Here is a 20,362-nt window from a genome sequence, read left to right on the forward strand (position 1 = left end):
TGGTGGAGTCATGAACACTGACCTTAGCCGAGGCGAGAGAGGCCTGCAGATCCCTGGATGTTGTTCTAGGGTTCTTTGTGACTTCCTGGACTTCCTGGACTTCCTGGACGCCTTGCTCTTGGAGAGATTTTGGCAGGACGGCCACTCTTGGGAAGATTCGCTACTGTCCCAAACTTTCTCCATTTGGACAATATGGCTCTGACTGTGATTCGGTGGAGCCGCAGAGCCTTAGAAATGGCTTTGTAACCCTTTCCAGACAGATGGGCATCAACATCTTATTTCCGGAGGTCTTCAGGAATTTCTTTTGTTCGTGGCATGATGTGCCTCTAGAACCTGTGTGCTGACAACTTCACTCTGATGGTAAGGGCCAAAGTTAGTCAGATTTATATTGGGCAGGGCTGGCCCAAATCAGGCCTGGTTGTTAACCAAAGTACTCAAACAGCTGATCCTATTTATCCCTTTAATTGGGTTGAGTTAACTGGGGGGGGGGGGGGGGCAATAACTTTTTCACACCTGAAGATTGCATGTTTGATTACCTTGCATACCAAACAAATGAAAGAAGCACCAAACTTTGGTGTCATTTTTTCTCTCAGACTCCCTCTATATACTACTACAACCCACAAAAAAATCTGACCAAGTACAATGTGAAAAATGTGCAAAAATGACGGGGCAAATACTTTTTCACGGCACTGTATGCTGCATGAACAAATGCATAATAATATCTGGATGGATTTATCTTTTAAATTGTCGACAATTTGACTAATACCGTCTAAAGCGAACTCATGTTTTGTCCATTAACTCACAAGTATTTCTGGAGGAAATTGGTTGTATTTCTCCCACGCAACTCCACTGCTCTGCTCACTCCACTGGCTCCCGATCACCACTCGCATCCAGTTCAAGACTTTTGTATTCGCCTACAGATGCCTTGACCAGACTGCACCCAGCTACCTCCAAACCCTCATCTCTCCCTACACCCCCACTCGACCTCTCCGCTCCTCCTGCACTAGAAGACTGGCTTTACCTCCTCTACGCTCCCCTGCCTCCAGAGCCCGCACCTTCTCCACCCTCGCCCCCAGTGGTGGAATGACCTTCATACAGATGTCAGGGCTGCCCAGTTCCTGACCACATTCCGGCGCCTCCTCAAGACTCACCTCTTCAGACAGCACCTGTAGAACTCCTCTTTTCCCTCTGGACACTTTATCACTCTTCCTTAAACGCGCTTTACTTGCTTTTATCTGGTCCGTATTTTACTGCATTTAATCCTGTACTTTAGAGTACTGTAATATGTCAAGTGTCATTTAATCTGTAGTATTTTGTATTTAATTATGTCCTGATGTAACTATCACTGTCACTGTGATCTGCTCCGTTATTGAATCGTATTTTTTTATATACTTGTACTTGCTAGAACCAAAGTCATTGTATTTTATCTTGCTCTTAATTGTATTAATACTTGTACTGTGATTCTTGAAATGTATTTTTGTTTACGACTGTAAGTCGCCCTGGATAAGGGCGTCTGCTAAGAAAATAAATAATAATAATAATAATAATAATAATAATAATAATAATAATAATAATAATAATAATAATAATAATAATAATAATAATATTTACCAACTTGAACTTGTTCATCAACTCGAGTTCTGGGAGAATTCAGGACAATTTGGACAGCACTCGAGTTGACTCGAGTTGGCTGCCCATGGAAACGAGGTATACTGTAAAAATGCATAGGAGTTATTTTTAAACGCATGGGTTTTGGTTTATAACATGCAGAAACGTAGCGTGTTGTAGCTCGTTTTGAAAAGCATTTGTTTGTCTGGGAAATTGGAGTTGTACCTGTTCTGCAACGTTTTTGGGGGGTCAAAAAGTCATATCAACATTTTGCATATTGATAGTTTGTGAGGAACGTTGTTGTACAGGATGGGATTCATGCATGTGTATGTCTATATAAATTAATATGAAGTGTTTTTTTTTATTATTATTGTTACAGATCCAATTTAAACTAAATCTGGGTATTGAATCAATGTATTTAAGTGGTCTGGCATGTTTGAATAACCAGAGCCACCATGAATAGTGTGTGCTTTGGGCCCTGAGGGTGTCTGCACTGTCTGTCTCGGCTGCACTGTGACGTTTGATTAGTCATGCCGTCTCTGCCATTGCTGCACTCGCTCGTCTGCCTGCAGGGGGTAAAAAAGAAATGCCTTTCATTTTATTTATGGAAGAATATATCGCGTTTGAAATGCGCATTTGTTAATGATACGTCTGATTTGACTTTGGATTTTATCCGTATTGTCGTTGGGGATCAGAGTTGCCGCCTATTGGGTCTGCAGAGGGTATAATGGTATTGAGTTTATTTGGGGGCATTTTGCATGTGTGATATGAAGTGCTGCAAGAAGGACTTTATTCCAGGATCCAGCCCTACCATATCCTTTGTTATATTAAAAGAAAAGAAACTGCATCTTGCTATATCATGCCACCTATTATATATAATTATGCTAAACATTCGTTTTGTTTCAGACCTGGAGGGGAGACGGCTGAAGGTCTAAGGCCCCCAGAGATTTTTTTTTACTTTTAGGTTTTTTGTTTTTTTTCTTCCCTCTGTTACCTTCAGTCATATAAAAGTAGATATCACATTATGTTATAATAAAATATATATATATATATTTGGGAGAGAACTATTTTTATTTGATATTTTTTTCACATTCAGCAAAATGTGTGAGGTGGTGTAGGTGGCCATAATTATATATGTATTTAAATATATTTTTATTTTTGTTTTTTGTATACAATGGTCCTCTGCCTAATATTTTCTTATCACCGGGATGAACACGTATTATTTTATTGTTAGTTTATCAGGCGGCACCGGGATGCTGCAAGGGATGAGGCTGTGCTCCAACTATTTTGACTCTACTTATTTTTCTCCACCCATTGCTGGGTTCAATGTTTTGGGAAATCTATGAGATGAGTATTATAATAAAGGTGGTTATTTAACGCAAGATTGTCCTGATTGAAAAGAAAAATGTTGTAAGTTAGTAATAATCTGTTAATAAATAAATAATGTACATTGAGGTTACCATAGTATATTTCAATTTAAAGTAATTATTCCATTTTAAGACTTTGCATACATTTCAATGCACTGCTGCACCATTTAGTTTTGGGCATCTAAACAGAAAGTTTTACGCTCAGAATGTCACCAGCTAGGTTGACATCCTACTTTTATAATGAAGCGAAACCTCGAGGAACGATTAGATTAATAGAAACATTAAAAGACAAACCATTTTTTTAGATGTTTGTTTTATAATGTATTTTACCATAAATATGTGCTTATTATTTTCTAGCTTTTTATTGTTGAAGTATGTAGCAAAAACAACATGATATGTTGACATTTAGAAATGTAAGTTTGATTTGGAAAGGCAGTGATGCAAGAAGCAGTCCCTGCTATCACAATGTAATGAGCTTATAAACACGTAATAGAATTGAATAATCAGCCTATTGAAGATTACATTCAAATGCATGTTGCAGTGGCATTATTAAACAAATCTTCTTTACAACTGCTATGCGAAAACAACTGCTACTTAACACGCAGTTTATTCTTTACAACATACTATTATTTAGTATGAAATCATACTAGCATCTTCTTAAAATGCTTCCAAGACACAGGGTAGGTTACTGTATGTTTCTAACTGAAATATAATAAATTTAATTTACAAGGAATTCTCAAATGTACACATTTTGTGCTAAGTTAATGAAATTGAAATACGACTAATTAAGCAAATGATTAATTCAATTAAGGGTATAGTTGAGTAATTGAGAGCTTGGTTAGAATGAAAACCAGCAGACACAGGGGGTCCCCAGGACCGAGTTTGACAGCCCCTGCTCCCAGAGGGAAAGCGATGTGGCATCCGTGGATTGGAGGAGAAACGGTTGCACTCGCTAACCAAGGGGGCATGACTGACGGTACAAAAGGGGATGTGGCAAACCAAGAAAGGAGATCTGTAAAATAACCGTGAGTGTTTTGTTTGTTTGTCGTCTCTAATTACACTGTTTGTTATTATTAGACGGCTACACGATCCGTAGCTGTTGCTACAGGCCAGCACTAAACCGGACAACACTTCACAACTGTGCATGAATAAATTGTATTTCACCACAAGCACTTTAGCACTCACTCTCGACTTGTGATCGTGTGTGTGTTCTACTGTGTTTATTCTTTCGAACTGTGTTTATTATTTGGGACTGGAAACCCATCGCTTGGATCAGTGCAATACACATCGCTGTGTGTTGCCTGGGATTATTCTTTGCGGTCGCCAGACCGGGATTACAAATTAAACATATTGTATGGACCGTGAACTTTATTGTCTGTCTTCTGTTTCATAATCACATCACCACTGCACCTGCGCACTGCAAACCACTTTGCCACACATCTTATAATAATAATAATAATAATAATAATAATAATAATAATAATAAATATATTACATGTTGAGTTTACAGTTGGCTAGTTATTTGTTTCACTGCTTTGTTTTTTGTTGTTTGGTATTCTAAAGCCCTGAAGATATCTGTACTTTTTCATTGATAAATGGAAGGTTTGTTTAAGGCATGTATCAGCGGGTTAGACGTATTATCTCTGCACATTTTCCATTGCTGTTTAAACCTCTGAAGGTTATTTTACTGCTAATGGATCCTCTGAGATACACAATGCAAATTTTATAGCCTTTTCAAAATGGAAATTTGTGTTCAGGCAATACAGATGCTAGGAACTGTTGCAAATGCTTAAACATTCTCAGGGAATTAAGATGCATGGTCATGTTTAGAGGACTGCCAGGTCCATTGGTCTTCATTTTGAAGAACATCAAATGATCTGTTCATCTTAACAGATCAGTTAATGTTTTTTTTTTTGGTTTGTTTGTTTTTTTTGTCTGTTGTCTTAACATACCTGAGTGATATATTAATTAATGGAATTACATATTCATTTAGCTACTTATTAAAACAAACAGTTTCGGATGTCTGCATAACAGCAAATTAAGATGGGTTTTCAGCTGCAGAAAATAACTTGATTTGATGAAGAATAAGGTGCGGTCCAGCTTCAGTACGCAGCCTGTAAAAGAAACAGTCTTGATTTATTCCACAGAAAGTCAAGTAAGCACTAATGCACCTCATCCTGCTTTAGCACTCTAATAATGCAGTCTTGGATCTTTTTATCAATTAGTGTGGATTTCCTTTCCTTAAAAGCACAGTAATGTTTTTAGAAAATAGGTTAGCAATTCTTTTTTTGGCTGTATAACCTTTTTCAAGAATCGCCTAGGAGTCCAGATCACACTTAACAGTTATCAGATAAAGTGTTGGTTGGAATCCTAATAATCGGTTTTATGTTTTGCTGAAATTACTGGTGCTGGTGACATTGAACCTTTTAGGAACCAGTATAACAGTCAGTGTTTTATGTTTATACTTTAAGAAGGTAGAATAAAGTAGCAGAGCCAGCCCTGTGTGTCTTAGCTAGCAGTTAATGCTGGAAGATACACATTATTTTTGTTTGTTTAATTAATGCAGACCTTCCCAATAAATGTGTACGTCTTGTTAAGGGCCACCAGGCCAAATGGTAGGCCTGAGAAACGGTGTGAGCAATTTGTTAAATGCAAAGACTTAACCCTGCCGGTGTGTTCCTAATCGTCATTAATTGCCTCTGATGGTGGGCATTAATTTGCCTCTGGTAGCAACATGCGTCTTGGATTTGGGAATATTATAATACATCATGTAAGACAGGTACAGTATATTTCAGCTGGCCACAGTTGGGGAGAGTACGGCTACCCAAATGCATGCAGCCTGCCAGGCTCAATATAAGCACAGTGCCATTCTGGATCACACGAGATGCCTTTACAGTCATGCTGTTAATAACAATGAGCGCATACATCAGATGAGCAGGCTGCCTTAAATACGACCAAGGTGTTCCTGTTCTTTCCAAATGAGATTCGCTTAACAATGTTGTTCATACGCATTGACCTGGAATGAATAAATAATGCTGTGGTAATAAAGCGGGTGTTCCAAGGTCATTTCTAAGTGAACCACCTTCTTGAATCGTCATGGAAACAGTAGACTTCCTCCATCTTCTTTTTTATGCTCTTATTGTGAGATTTTATGAAGGGAGCCTTGGTAGTTTAAATTTACTTTGGCTGGGTCATATCCACATATATTGTTTTTCCAGCCTGGAACAAGCGACCTTTGAAAGACTTTCATGGCGTCTGATTTTACTACTTTTTATGACTAAAAACTGAGCGCTAATTTTGTTTTCCATGGGCCAGTTTTGCATAAGAATTGGGTAACTATAAATCCTGCCTGGAATAAAGTCTCATTTACAGCTGCTGAACCTTCTGGAAGGGTGTTCCCTCCTCATTCCCATCAACACTGCGCTCTGATTGAGATTCTTATGCAGATGCTGGAAAGGTTCTGCTTTTAGATTTTCAGAGCAAAACTAAGGCACTAATAGCCATCCCTGATATTTTGTTCACATTTCATCCATTTATAAAGCGTCCAAAGGTTTTGAATATTCTCTACAAGGATTAACAGTATACCACATTTTAATATCACAGCACTGTTTTGCTGTTACTTGATTTTATTAATTACCTACTGGTGTTTATAACACCCTTTATAATACATTTATTGATGTGTAATGAATTGTTTATAACAGATATTTAAACCTTCTCATTTTGTATTAAAATAAAAAGTATACTTGGCATATCACCACACCTTGTTATATATTCATGTTTTGTCTGTCTTTAACTAACTCAGAATGTTTATCTTTTAGATTTTGTATCCACTGTCAGGAAATGTAAAGCATAAATATAGCTAACTGAAAAAAGATTGTGTTAACTGATATTAAATCATTTGTATCCCATTCCTGAAGGTTTGTTCACCTTGTTGTTAGTTTCGTACCTGCTTATTAGTGACCTTGATATCCCTAATGAGTGTTGAAGCATTGAAGTTTAGTAGAAGAAATAATCTGAAATATTCAACAGTTATTCCAACAGAAGCTTTTCCAGTGGTGTGGAGAGGGAGTGGGTTTGCCAGTTTCTGTTAACTAAAAGGGTGTGGAGTCTAAGACACATTGATATAATTTAGTATCATGGACCATTCATCTTCTAGCCTCAAGAGTGCTCACACATGGAGCCTTGATTGAGTTTAGCACATGTTCATGACATCACCACATGTTCCTTAAATAACTTCTAGATTGTGCACATGATCAACTTCGAAAGCAGTATGTCAGGAGAGACACCATGCACAGCTTCCACAATCACGATGGGGATTCAGCATTCTCACTTTTCTTGAATGCACTGTACTGAATGTATCTTGTCAGTCTGTGTTTAACATTACTGTCCATGTGGTACTGACCTGAAGTCAAAGCACTTTTGAATTTAACAAAGCGGTGGTTCAGACAGAGAACTCAGATTTAAGCTAGATTGAAATCGTAAACATTACGCATATTCGGTGCTACCAATACCAGAACATTAGTCAGTCAAATTGTTAGTATCTCATTCGTCATTCGATAAACAACATGTCCTATAATCAGCCAGAAAGAGCTTTGTATCTTACCTCAATCCATTTGTCCTTATTGTGTGTCACAGTTTGTCTCCTCCTCCCCAGCCCTCACCTGTTTTTCAGCTTCGTCTCAGGGTGAGGGCAGCTCTCATTACCCCCTGCTCATGGTTTACCTACAGCCAGCCTATCCACTATCAGCAAACTAAATTATGGGCAGGGGTACCTCAAAGAGTGAGGCCAGAGACCAAAGATGTAATAAAAACATATATAACGTCGTATTTGTTGTCTAAGTAAAATAAATATTGTTCTTTTTATCACATGAGTTTTCCTGACTGAACTTGAGATTATATTAAACCACAGACACCTGTTAAGACTGATTCCTAATGTCCAGTACGCCATTCAGCTCCTATAATGTCACATTTCCAATGAGGCTCAAATTGCCTATAATAAAATAGGTCATAAAATTGATCCATTAGGAAGAATATCTGCCATGCTGCTGTTCTGAGGTGAGGACAACATGATCAATGCTGTTAAATAGTCTGGTTATAAATTGCAACTTTATTGCATCAATTTCTCCACTTTTCTGCAATCATACATAGTCACCTCGTAATTCTGCCATGTAGGGTGCTTGAAAGCATTATTGGCATTTTTTTAATATATATATATATATATATATATATATATATATACATTTGTGGATTTATCCTTAATCAATTTTGAAGGGTCACTGTTTATATTTACATTGGCTATTCATGTTGTGTTAGGACAGAGCAATGACCCTTTATATACAGTGTCAGTCAAGTTTGGGAGAACATCTGAAGGTACTCTGAAAGGTGACTGGCTTTCTTAGCTTTATATTTGGCAGATGGGTTCATCATTTTATACCCAACTCTGTGACCTCCGAAATCATGCCTTTTACATGCAGACAATCAGACTCATAACAGGAATTTAGACAACAGTTTTAAAAGAGAACAAAACTAAATAAATATGAAAAAAAAATTACTGAGAAACTTAATACTGAGAAAGTGTAACTACAGCTATGGCCAGACATTTTACATCACCTAGAATTCTAGGTTTGAGACATGATTTAAAAAATAATTATATATGAACTTAATTTAGATCTTTTGTTTAACATAATGTAATCAAGGAAACTATCGCAAAAGTCTACAGGAAGCCATAATAGTAGTACAGTATTTCATAAGAACATAAGAACATAAGAAAGTTTACAAACAAGAGGAGGCCATTCGGCCCATCTTGCTCGTTTGGTTGTTAGTAGCTTATTGATCCCAGAATCTCATCAATCAGCTTCTTGAAGGATCCCAGGGTGTCAGCTTCAACAACATTACAGGGGAGCTGGTTCCAGACCCTCACAATTCTCTGTGTAAAAAAGTGCCTCCTATTTTCTGTTATCTAATCTCTATTTGTGACCCCAGGACCTTGTTTCTTTTTTCAGGTCGAAAAAGTTCCTTGGGTCGACATTGTCAATCAAATCGCCGCGTAGTCTTCTTTGTTCGACTGAATAGATGAAATTCTTTAAGCCTGTCTGCATATGACATGCCTTTTAAACCCAGAATAATTCTGGTCGCTCTTCTTTTCACTCTTTCTAGAGCATTAATATCCATTTGGTAGTGAGGTGACCAGAACTGAAAACAATATTCTAGATGAGGTCTTACTAATGCATTGTAAAGTTTAAACATTACTTACCTTGATTTAAATTCAATACTTTTCACAATATATCCAGGCATCTTGTTGGCCTTTTTTTATAGCTTCCCCACATTGTCTAGATGAAGACATTACTTTTTTTTTTTTTTTTTTTTTAATTTAGTCGTTGCCAATTATTTTTAGGCTCAGCTCACCACTACCACCCCTGCGCTGACTCAGGAAGGCGAAGATGAACACACGTTGTCCTCCGAAGAGTGTGCCATCAGCCGACCATTTTTTTTCACACTGCCGACTCACCATGCAGCCACCCAAGAGCTACAGCATCGGAGGACAACGCAGCTCTCAGGCAGCTTACAGGCAAGCCCTGTCAACTGCCCTAGCCAATTGAGCGCCGCTGTTATGCAGAACTTTGTCAAAAGCTTTCTGGAAATCTAAACCATGTCATATGCTTTGCAGTTATCCATTGTCGATGTTGCATCCTCAAAAAAGTCAAACGGGTTAGTTAGACACGCTCTCCCTTTCCTAAAACCATGCTGACTGTCTCCCAGGACACTGTTACCATATAAGAAATTTCCCATTTTGGATCTTATTATAGTTTCCTTAAGTTTACATATAGTAGAAGTCAGGCTTATTGGTCTGTAGTTACCTGGTTTGGTATTATGTTTGCAATTCTCCAGTCTGTCTGTACAAGCCCTGTCTCAAGAGACTGTTGCATGATCTTAGTTAGCGGTTTGTAAGTAACTTCTTTCATTTCTTTGAGTACTATTGGGAGGGTCTCATCCGGCCCAGGGGATTTGTTTATCTTAAGAGCTCCTAGTCCCTTTAACACTTCTGCCTCTGTTATACTAAAATTATTTAAAACTGGATGGGAACAGGTCGACATGTGGGGCATGTTGTCCGTATCCATTTTACCTCCTCTTTGAATGTTCTCCTGCTGTTCTATTATTGGAAAAACTTTTTTGATTTGGTTTTCGAAATGTAAATTGGTTTTCGAAATGTAAATTTTGTCAGTTTTTGTTTAAGTATATGGAAAACTAGAAAGCGGTATGTAATTCAATATGTTAACGTAACATTCAGCAGGTTCCATTCGACTTTATGAAGGAAAATTAGTTAATTCTATAAGGCAAAACTTTTGGTCTTAGCTGTACTTTCCATGCAGTAGAGTTTTTCTTTCTTGTTGCAATTTCAATTTGTTCTCAGTTTTCAGTTCAGGGGTCCCACAAACATTATCAGTAAAATATTGTTGACTGAAAATGGGACTAATAAAAACAAACAGCTGATTGATAAGGGAATGTTATTTTGACTTAGTTGGTTTATGATTCGAGATCATCCTATTCAACAGTAACATTTTGAACTAACTCCCTGATACCCAGTCTGTTTACACAAGGAATAGGAAAGTGTTTCCACAAGAGGAAATATGACACCAGAGAGTTAAGTGTCAGGTATCTTATTCACTTCTATTAATCACAAGTTCTAACACATGGTATATGACTGATGGTGTACAAAGCATCCAATCTAGGCCTTTTCAAAGATGAGTGATTTTGTGATTGGTTTAAATCTAATGAGTGTGATGGCTTGGCTTTTGAATCCCGTCTAGAACCAGCTCATTTTGCATGCATGACTGGGTATCAGTATGGCCCAGTACTCGGTACAATGTGAGTCTGTTTAATCCTAATGAGTGGGAATGGACATGTCTGTGGTGCAAGAGTGTTTTGGAATTAAAAGAGTGTTACTATTTCCTGTTATCAGTTTCAAAATTGTGAGCACATTAGACTCTACTCTGATAAGGTTAGGATACAGGGCATGTGTGAAATTACCAAACTTTTAATGTTACAATACTAATAATAATACAAATCAGACACCTTGATTGCTTTGTTATACAGTACACTGAGAATATTTGTACTGGACTATTTTAGTGCTTGTGTCCAGTACTATGTAGCTGTAGCTCACTGTTCCCAAATGAAGTACGGGTTGGGTTCCAATAGCAGATTGGACCTGCTTTTAAATGTCTACACTGATTTCCTCTTGCACACAATATAGAACTTGGATAAAACATAAACCTTTATTGTTAACTCCGCTGGAGAACTTGGAACGCCTGCACAACCTTCTATCAAAAACTCATGAACTTAAAAGATGGCAGGAATTCCTGTTGACATTCACAGATTAGTTGAGTTCTCATCTCAAAGTAATTCACAATTAGGAAACCGCCAACGGCTGAATCTCATGGCGAGATTTTACCTTGGCCTTATAATTTGAATCACCACTCAGCCTGAAAGGAGTGGGAAGCAGACTGAGTAAATGAATTTATAATTGTTTTAAAACCCCACGGAAGTAACTGAGTTGGGAAAAATTAATTGCTGTCTTGGAAAGGTAACTTTTAAAATTGTTTTTCATGGATTTCCAAAGGTAATTACCATTACATCTTAATGAGGCCAGACATAGAACTCTACAGCCTTTAAGAGAATGTAGTAATTCATATTGAGTTATAGTTGGTAAGTATAACACCAATATTCTTTTTGACATACAGTGCATAGACCAGCATTGGCTGTTACAAATGAATCCTGGAGATTGTTGGCGTTCTTTCAGTGGAATAAAGACGTACTTATAGTTTAATCACTGTGAATTACAATTACTATAATTTAATCATGAATTCTGGTGTAATTGACAGAATTATTACCATATATTGTTTACAACATGAGGCAAAACAAATGTTAAAAGTACAGAATGTATTAAATTATTTATTTACTAATAACATGGACACATGTTTTGCACACTGGGGTAGAGTTCTGTAAATGGCTGTAAACACAGAAAAGAGATAGAAATCAGTAAGATTTGCCAGTTGCCTTTTAAATTTGGGTCCTCTCAGCTTATTTAAAGGGTATCAGTAGAAATGAAGTAACCTGACTGTGGAATAAAGGACCAATGTTAATCAGAATCGTTGGAGCATGACACTGATATACACCATGTTGTTGTTGTTGTTGTTGTTGTTGTTGTTGTCAGCTGGGTCCTGTTTTCCTTCCTGTTACAGCTGGGACTGTGTTGTCTCCTAGGCCACAGTAAACCATCTGCTAAGTTGAGCTTGTGGGATATCATACTCCTGGAGCTGCTCTTCAATTTGTCATTAAAAAAATATAAAAAATATTGGGTTGTAAAATTAGGTTGACCAAAAAATAGTGCTGGGACAAATATCCAAATATTTGAACATATATTTTTTGACACGTATTTGAATGCAAAAAATCAGATCTTTGTATTTGCTACAAATAACTAAAATACCTTGTACTTATTTACCATCTCACCAGAATTTGCGCAACAGTTTCAAAAAATGGCAAATGAAAAAGAGCTCTGTGTGATTATATATATATATATATAATGAAATATAGATATATATGTAAAAATTGACCCAGGACACAAAACTGGAGTTTGAAGCGCTTATGCGCTATTTTTAATAAACAAAACGAAAACAAAACCCAACTCTGTTTTGGAGCGCTGACTAAACACAAGTCAGGAACCTAACTATCACTGGACAGCTATGCTGTTTACCGATTACAAAACTAAACAAACAAATTTATAAAAGGTTTTACACTACCTTTCTATGGCTGTACACACATGCACGCACACGCGCGCGTGCGCGCGCACACACACACACACACGCACGCACACACACACACACACACACAGTCGGGCTTACTCACACAGCAGCCACGAAGAGACTGGCTGCGTTCTTTAAATACCCTGCACCTGGCTCTAATTTACAATGATAGCCGAGTGCAGGGGATAATTAATAATAAAACAATAATACAATTAAACAAATTAATTCAGCCGGTGACCTTCTGGCAGGTATAGCTCTCCAGGACTACACTTTCTCACAATATATATAAAATACAGGATCAGCACAGCAGCTCTTGAGCCTCTATTTAAAAGTTTTAGACAGCAAAAAGTAAATAAACCAGATTATGCGCGTGCAACCATAGTGATCTCTATGGAAAGCCATCTGGGACAAAAACATGTTGTGCTGCTTTAGAGTGAGCCAGAATCTCATGGGACAGGAAAAAAGCAAGCACATCATTCTGGAACGCCTTGCTTATACAGTACCCAACTTCCTGAAAATGTTGTGTAGTGATTTTTATATAGATTGTATATATTACATATTTTCTGCTGCGACTTTCTGTTATGTGGAATTAATAAATGAGAACCAAAACGGTGAGTTGTTTTCCCTTTCACTTTACAACGCCATTTCCATGTTTGTTTTATTTGAAGTGTTACAAGTTAAATTTCGATTGCTTGTTTGGCTACAAAAAGGCACAAGTAAACCTCATGTTATTACTTTATGAAAACATGTTTATGGCCACTGTTTTTACTGTGAAGAAATGGCAATGGCAAGGAATGAAAAAAAAGAAAAATAAATAAAATGTTGTCAGCTTTATGTACTATTTATTTTGGGAAAAACAAAACAACATTTAACTTGAACTGCTATTTGGCATCCTTTGTTTTGTAGTTAATTCACTGGGGTAAACTACACAACTTATTCTTTACTCCTGGGATATTTTTCTATTTGAACATGTTACATATTGTATGGTCTTGCTGTAAAATAAAGGCACACACACAGGGCCACGGCCACACCCCCTGCCCCTGCTGCTATGCTGTCTCTGCCTGCATTCAGATCAATATAATGGCTTTTATTACTTTTTGAAAAATGAACCAATATTTAAATTATGAGCGAATATCCGAACATGAAAATCCCATGTTCATCACAGCACTACGAAGAAAACGACACTGTCTATTTTCCTGTCAAGTAGTGGACACCAGTGTTAAGCTTGTGATTCACTGCATCTACATGCTGTCCTCTCTCAGTCCCGGGCCAGATTGATGAGATGGGCAATCTCCTAAAATAAATCAAGGGCCGCGAATACCAGCTAACTGACAAGTGTTTGTCCATCTGTCGTAAACATCTTCAAAGTGTGCTCATTAATCTGACATTACCAGGACATTATTTACTGTGGGGTCCGCATAGCTTTGCCTTCTGTTTACATTCACACTGTCCATCTGAGCTTTCAGGGCTTGTTAGGAGGGTGTCTGATAACCACCAGGTTCTGCTGAACGTTTCTGAGGGGAAGCTTGTGAAAGACAATACTGGCGGCTGAAATCGGAGGCCAGGTTCCACACTTTCTGCTGGAGCTGCCAGCTTCCCACAGCTGTCTTTCATTCCATTAATACTTGAAAGTATATCCAGCAGACTGCTGATCGGCTTGCCCGTAGTCCTGAAAGCTCTGTGTGATAATGGCAGAGTCATCACTTTGCTGGGTATTAACTTCACACTTTAAAAATAAAGCCTGCTGATAATTATCTGTCTTGAGGGTTTTCCTATTACACCCAGTAAATTCCTAAGAGCAGGCCCCATTAATTTTTCTCTAGTTATAACGTCTTATATTTCTGTATCAGGTGTCGATGATATATGTCACTGCTAGGCACTCCTGGGAATGCCTGAGTTTCAATCATGACCCATCCTGGGCAACAGCCTTGCCAAGGAGCAATAGCAACTTTAGACCAGACTGAAACTGTACCAGTGGCAATCATACAGGCTAACAGCCAATATACTGCAGACAGCCGCATTGGGGTAGAGAATAAAAATGGAAAGCAAATTAAATATCTGTAACAATTTCTGCTTTCAGAATAGTGCCTATCTGCATTAACTAAAGGTGCCAATTACGTACAATAGCAAAAACATTCTTTTTATGTGGCTGTTTTAGATAAATCTGCATAAATCAGAGCTGTAGTTCTTACTCTTTTTTGAAGAGGCAGATATAATTGAGAATTCATGGGAACATAATTATATGCCTATTTTAATGTCAAGATGAGCTCAGCGACAATATTCTGCACTGGAATCATTGCCAGTGTATGTCATTCCTTGTCTATTCCTAGTCTAACCACATACGTTGTTTGCTTCTTCACAGTGCCAGTTTATTACCCAGGTAATAGCCAGGATATATACAGTAAACCTTTTAAAAAATATGTTAAAAATATATTTTTAAGTTGGAATTGGGGGGGTAGGTGAATATGCCAGTTTTGTCAAAAATAAGTTCCACATAAGAGAAGCTACTGTAATTCTAACCCAGCTGGTTACACCCTGAAATAGCCAGTGTTCCAAATACACCACCATATGGGTGCACTTCTCAACTCTACCTCAGCTCCTGTAGCTTTGCTCAACTTCACCTTAGCAGCTCTACAAATCACAAAGTTGAAGTGACAGTATTTCAGATTAACAATACACACGGCCTTGCGCATTTTATTATTAATCAGAGTGAAGCCGTACAGCGTGTACCACCAGGTCTAGCGGCAGAAGAATGTGTTTATCTGTGTTTATATCATTGTATTATTTCCTGTCAAAAGCTTTAAGCTTTAAAGTTCTGTTGTCACTTGGTGCAGATGTCCTTCCCCGAGGTGCTGAGGCTGACTCACAGTGTCCGGGGGAGGGATCTGCGATAGCGAAGGGAGGGTGGGGGAAAACATCCATTCTTATTTGTGTTAGGAAGTTATTAAACTTGTTCCACTGGTATCTAGTAATGCATCCTCATATTGTAACTCGGCTGCCATTGTTCTACAACGTAACAAAGGGATTATTGCTCAGGAAAAAACAAACAAACAAACAAATAAAACACATCCGTTTTTATTAGGGTACAAAACCATGTTTGTGACCAAAAACATTTTAAATGTACAAAAAAAACCATTCAAGTTAGAATAAAGAGATCTGCCCTTTTAAAGATGTGACATCTACACAAAAGGAACAGAAAAGAATCAACGCTTTGTAGATCAAATATAACGTTAAGCACGAAACCTGTTTGGCTAACTATAGTAACCATTCATAATGCCAACGTGTATGTGAGTGAGACACCGACAAGACAAAATGAGAAAGTTACTAAGGCCAAGATAACCCCTGAAGACATTCTTAGTGGTGAGGCATCATTACCATTTGACAGAGTGTGGTTCTGCTCTACACTGCCCTAGCTGTCCTTATTAGCACTGCTGCCATTCAGACATTCAGGGAATCTGGTTGCATATATTTAGCATTACACTTCTATAGTTTAGCAGGTGCTTAGATACTACAGCATGGAGCAGGACTGTATAGAATAACAGATTCTGAACTAGTATGACCTGGCCTCTAAGCTGCACTACCTCTATTCTAAGAATCCAATGAGCAATACATTATTTTTACACCCCTGCTTTCACAGGGTTTGTGTGGCACCAGCACTCCTTTAAGGTCCATGACGATCACAGATCACTGCACACAAATCATTTTTTTTCCATTGAAAATAATAGACTGTTTAGATTTTAAAAGCAAATCAATGTTTGGGGAAACCCTGCATTCTTTGTACTCCCAACCCTCAACTGGACATTATCAAATCTAGAGCTGGAGGTGGTGGTGGAGTGAGCTACTGCATTAGTCTCACTAAGACAGAAAAGCCCAATCACCTTATCCAGAGAGAACAGGGACTAGCTAGAACAGCACAGCAGGGCTTTGCGTGCCTCTCTTAGCCTTTCCTACTCACGAAGTCTGAATTAAGGTGAGCCAAACCAAATCTGTTAGTTACAGAGTATATGATATAAGTAATATTGGTAGTACACATTTTTATTTTGTCATATGCAGTTACAGTATTACAATACATCAAATGGTTGAGCAATTGACTAGAGTATGCCCTGTTGACAAGGATTAACTCATGAGTTATTTAAAAAATATTGCACTTTACATAAAGTGTCTCTACACTATTATTTAACTTTATTTAACTTTATTAACTACACAACCACATGTGTAACATACAGTGTTTTTACAATAGACACTGGAAAGTGAATTTTTGTTTATTTTGTAATTATTTTTGCATTGTAACTATACAACCATATGTGTAATTACTGTGGTACTGCAGTGTATTTACAGTATGGTTAGAGATATGTAATGTAATGTGCTACCAAATAAAGTATGATTTTATTAACAGGAAACTGTTCAAGACTGTTGTCCTTTTACCTACTCTATAACAGAGCAGCAAACTTTATTTTAGGCCTATTAATAGAAACCGAATTTTAAAAATATTATTTAAGCTTTGTAAATAAGACTTTGCTTTTCCAAAATGTGACATTGTCCAGTTGTTTCATTTTAGATATAGAATAATAATTGCATAGTATTTTTTTTCTTCACATTTTGAGTTATTTATGTTTTTATAAGGAGTGTTTTCATTTGGTTTTTCAAATGGATAGACAGAAAAAAGATGATTTTCATATACTGTAGCCCAGACTGCTTTATCTGCCACCTAAAGCACTTGTACAATTAAATACTGTACTACTGGCTCAATTTAATGCAAACCCAATTTTGACTGAATGCTTCAGGGACCGGGGGAAAAGATTGTTACATCATTCTTTTCTAATCCCATTTGAGTTGTAATGTGCTAAGACTGTAATGAGGTACATGTTTAGGGTAGATTCAGGTTCCCTTACATCAAATGTGAGTTTATCAAGCATAACGAGTTTCGCATTGCGATTTCCGGTTCTCTGGCTTCTGTTAAGTGTAGTAACACTTGTGAACCCGCTGTACAGGCAACATCCATGAACATTTTTAATTGTTTTTGTTTTGTTATTATTGTTAAAATTCAGAATTAATTTGTACAGATCTATTTTATTAATCAGTGAATCTCAATACCACCACACGTATTCTGACAGGCTACAGACCGAGGAAAAAGACCAGCGCTGGAAGAAGAAATCTGCAACAAATAATTATTTAATTATTTATTAATTGCCATAGCTAAATTTAACATTCATTAATCCATTAATCGCCCGAGTGCCCTTTTTTGAGACTACAGAGGATGCATGCTATTACAAATCAGGAAAATGATTTTTGTGTATGAAGATATTTTAAAAACATTTTTTAATGTTATCATGACCACTCTACCCAGAACCTGATTGGCTGAGGTGACTCATCAGGTTTTTAATTGTATTATATTAAAATGAGACTGTCAGCTGGTGATGATATCTCCCTGTTGTCATAGCAACAAGACCTTCTTTATAGAATAAGACCTGGTTGAAAATAACAGTCAACACCATCTTCAAACCATGTAAGAGCAGTGAGATTTATAGCAAGTCCACATTTAATATGAATTACAACTATTAAACTGAAACCAGTTTTGTTATGGTGAATTTTTCATAACTTAAAAGGTGTTCACAAAAAGGGGAACAAGGATGAATTCATGTTTCAAAGGTCTGTTTAATAAAGTGTGCCTGTTAAAAGTGGCTCAGTCCTAGCTACACTTAACAGATTAGAAGATGATGTAGTATTTTATAGACAGGTCTTTTTCAGGAATTGTCAGACATTCAGTGAGGTACAAACTTGTCACCTTGACCTTTGACACATTCCTGACAGATTAAATGCTATCTGAAGATATCATGCTCCTCTATCTTCCCAGCTCAGAGTATTTGGATGTTATTTCCAGTGAGGCAGTAGAAACACTATTAGGTCTGAGAAATATACAGTACTATTGAAATAAAAGCACTCACTAGACAATGGTCTTGATTCTTAAAGCGTGTTACACCAAATCACAGGTGTTTTCCATCAAGGAAAAACACTCCCCTACTACGTTTATTTTGATGCTTTTAGGTGTGCTGCATGTAGTTTATTTTGACATTTCTAAGCGATGTTTATTCCTTAAGAATTTGATATGCGTTCTTTTGTTAAATTATATTTCAATCTACATTTTCGAAATATTTAATTTAGCAATATCCTATTATGTGTGTACTTGTTTCTGTTTGTCATTTTACTATCAAATGTAATTTCTGACCACTGGAAAAACTGAGTTTTTGAAGTGAGGTAGTTGCAACACAAGAAAAAAAAAAATCTTCACTTGAGACATTTAGCTTTTTTCAATGGTTCAATGATTCATGCAACATAACAAGTTAATAAGCAATCAAATACAGAACAAGAATAGAGAATGATAGGAAACACACATATTAGGATATTAATAAAGAATATTTAGCTGATATAAAGTATACTTTTAGATTGTATATAACATTTCAACTCAACACATTATGTCGCACTAGGCATAGTGAAAAATCTACTTTTGGATTTGGTGATTGATATTACAGATCAATGGGACAGCCCCAGTTTCATAATGTCTTCAGGTATATCCTGCAATAAATCTTGGTTAGTCATTTATTTGAATAGCCTATTTCTAATGTCTCTCAGTACCAGCACAATATAAGAAAGGTCCTTTTTGTTTAAATTTTTACACATTTGTACTTAAAAACACACGGTTTTTACAAAAGCTATTGGTTGATTTTTTGACTAGTTTTCAAATTTAGCCCCAAAAATACAGATTTCCTGCAAGAAATACATAACTTTCACTTGATTGACATTCAATGTATACATGTATGCAAGTGCAATACAAGCCTGTCTGTCTAATGTACTGTAGCACTGATACAGGTCAACTTCATGAGTTTTACACGGTTAACTTGACATTTCTCAGCAAATAGAAGCAGAGGAGTTATTTTTCTGTCCCATAATATCACCCCTAATATTAACCCAGAAAAGTGGGAACCAATGATATATTTCTTAAATGATATCAGTGGAACTGAAATCCCCACCTGTTTGTATTTACCGCAAATACCACAAAATCCCATTTCATATACAGTTATTAAACCTACCCTATTATTATTATTATTTTAATTATTATTCAGGATCAGACTGATTTTTTTTAAACATTCAATTCTTTTTAATTCTGGTAATGTTAAACCTGGTATACCCTAAAATGTGTGAATTCAGACCAAAACAGAACTCAGTGACTGTTTAGCCACAAATATTTAAAAAGTACTGAATGAGCCCTGGGCTGCCTTAAATCTCAAGTGTGAATTACTGTATCTGTATTAAATGATAATAATCAAACCAGCAGCAGCTACAGCAGCTTTTGCTGTCATTCCTGTGCAGTTATTTTTTTATTGTTTGTACTTTGCCACTGTCATTACCATTTACAACTGTACTGTGTAACAGTGGCTCAATGGATTTCAGGTAAGGACATGTCCTGTAGCTGCTGGGTTATTGAGATCTCTCATACTTCTGGTTTGTCACATATTTTAGTGAAAAGCGGATAATAATTTAAAGATGTCATACTGTACAGAAAGTGCTAAAGATACGTTGAATGGATGG

The sequence above is a fragment of the Acipenser ruthenus genome, chromosome 4 (genome assembly GCF_902713425.1).
Source record: "Acipenser ruthenus chromosome 4, fAciRut3.2 maternal haplotype, whole genome shotgun sequence".
In the NCBI taxonomy this organism is placed as follows: Eukaryota; Metazoa; Chordata; class Actinopteri; order Acipenseriformes; family Acipenseridae; genus Acipenser; species Acipenser ruthenus.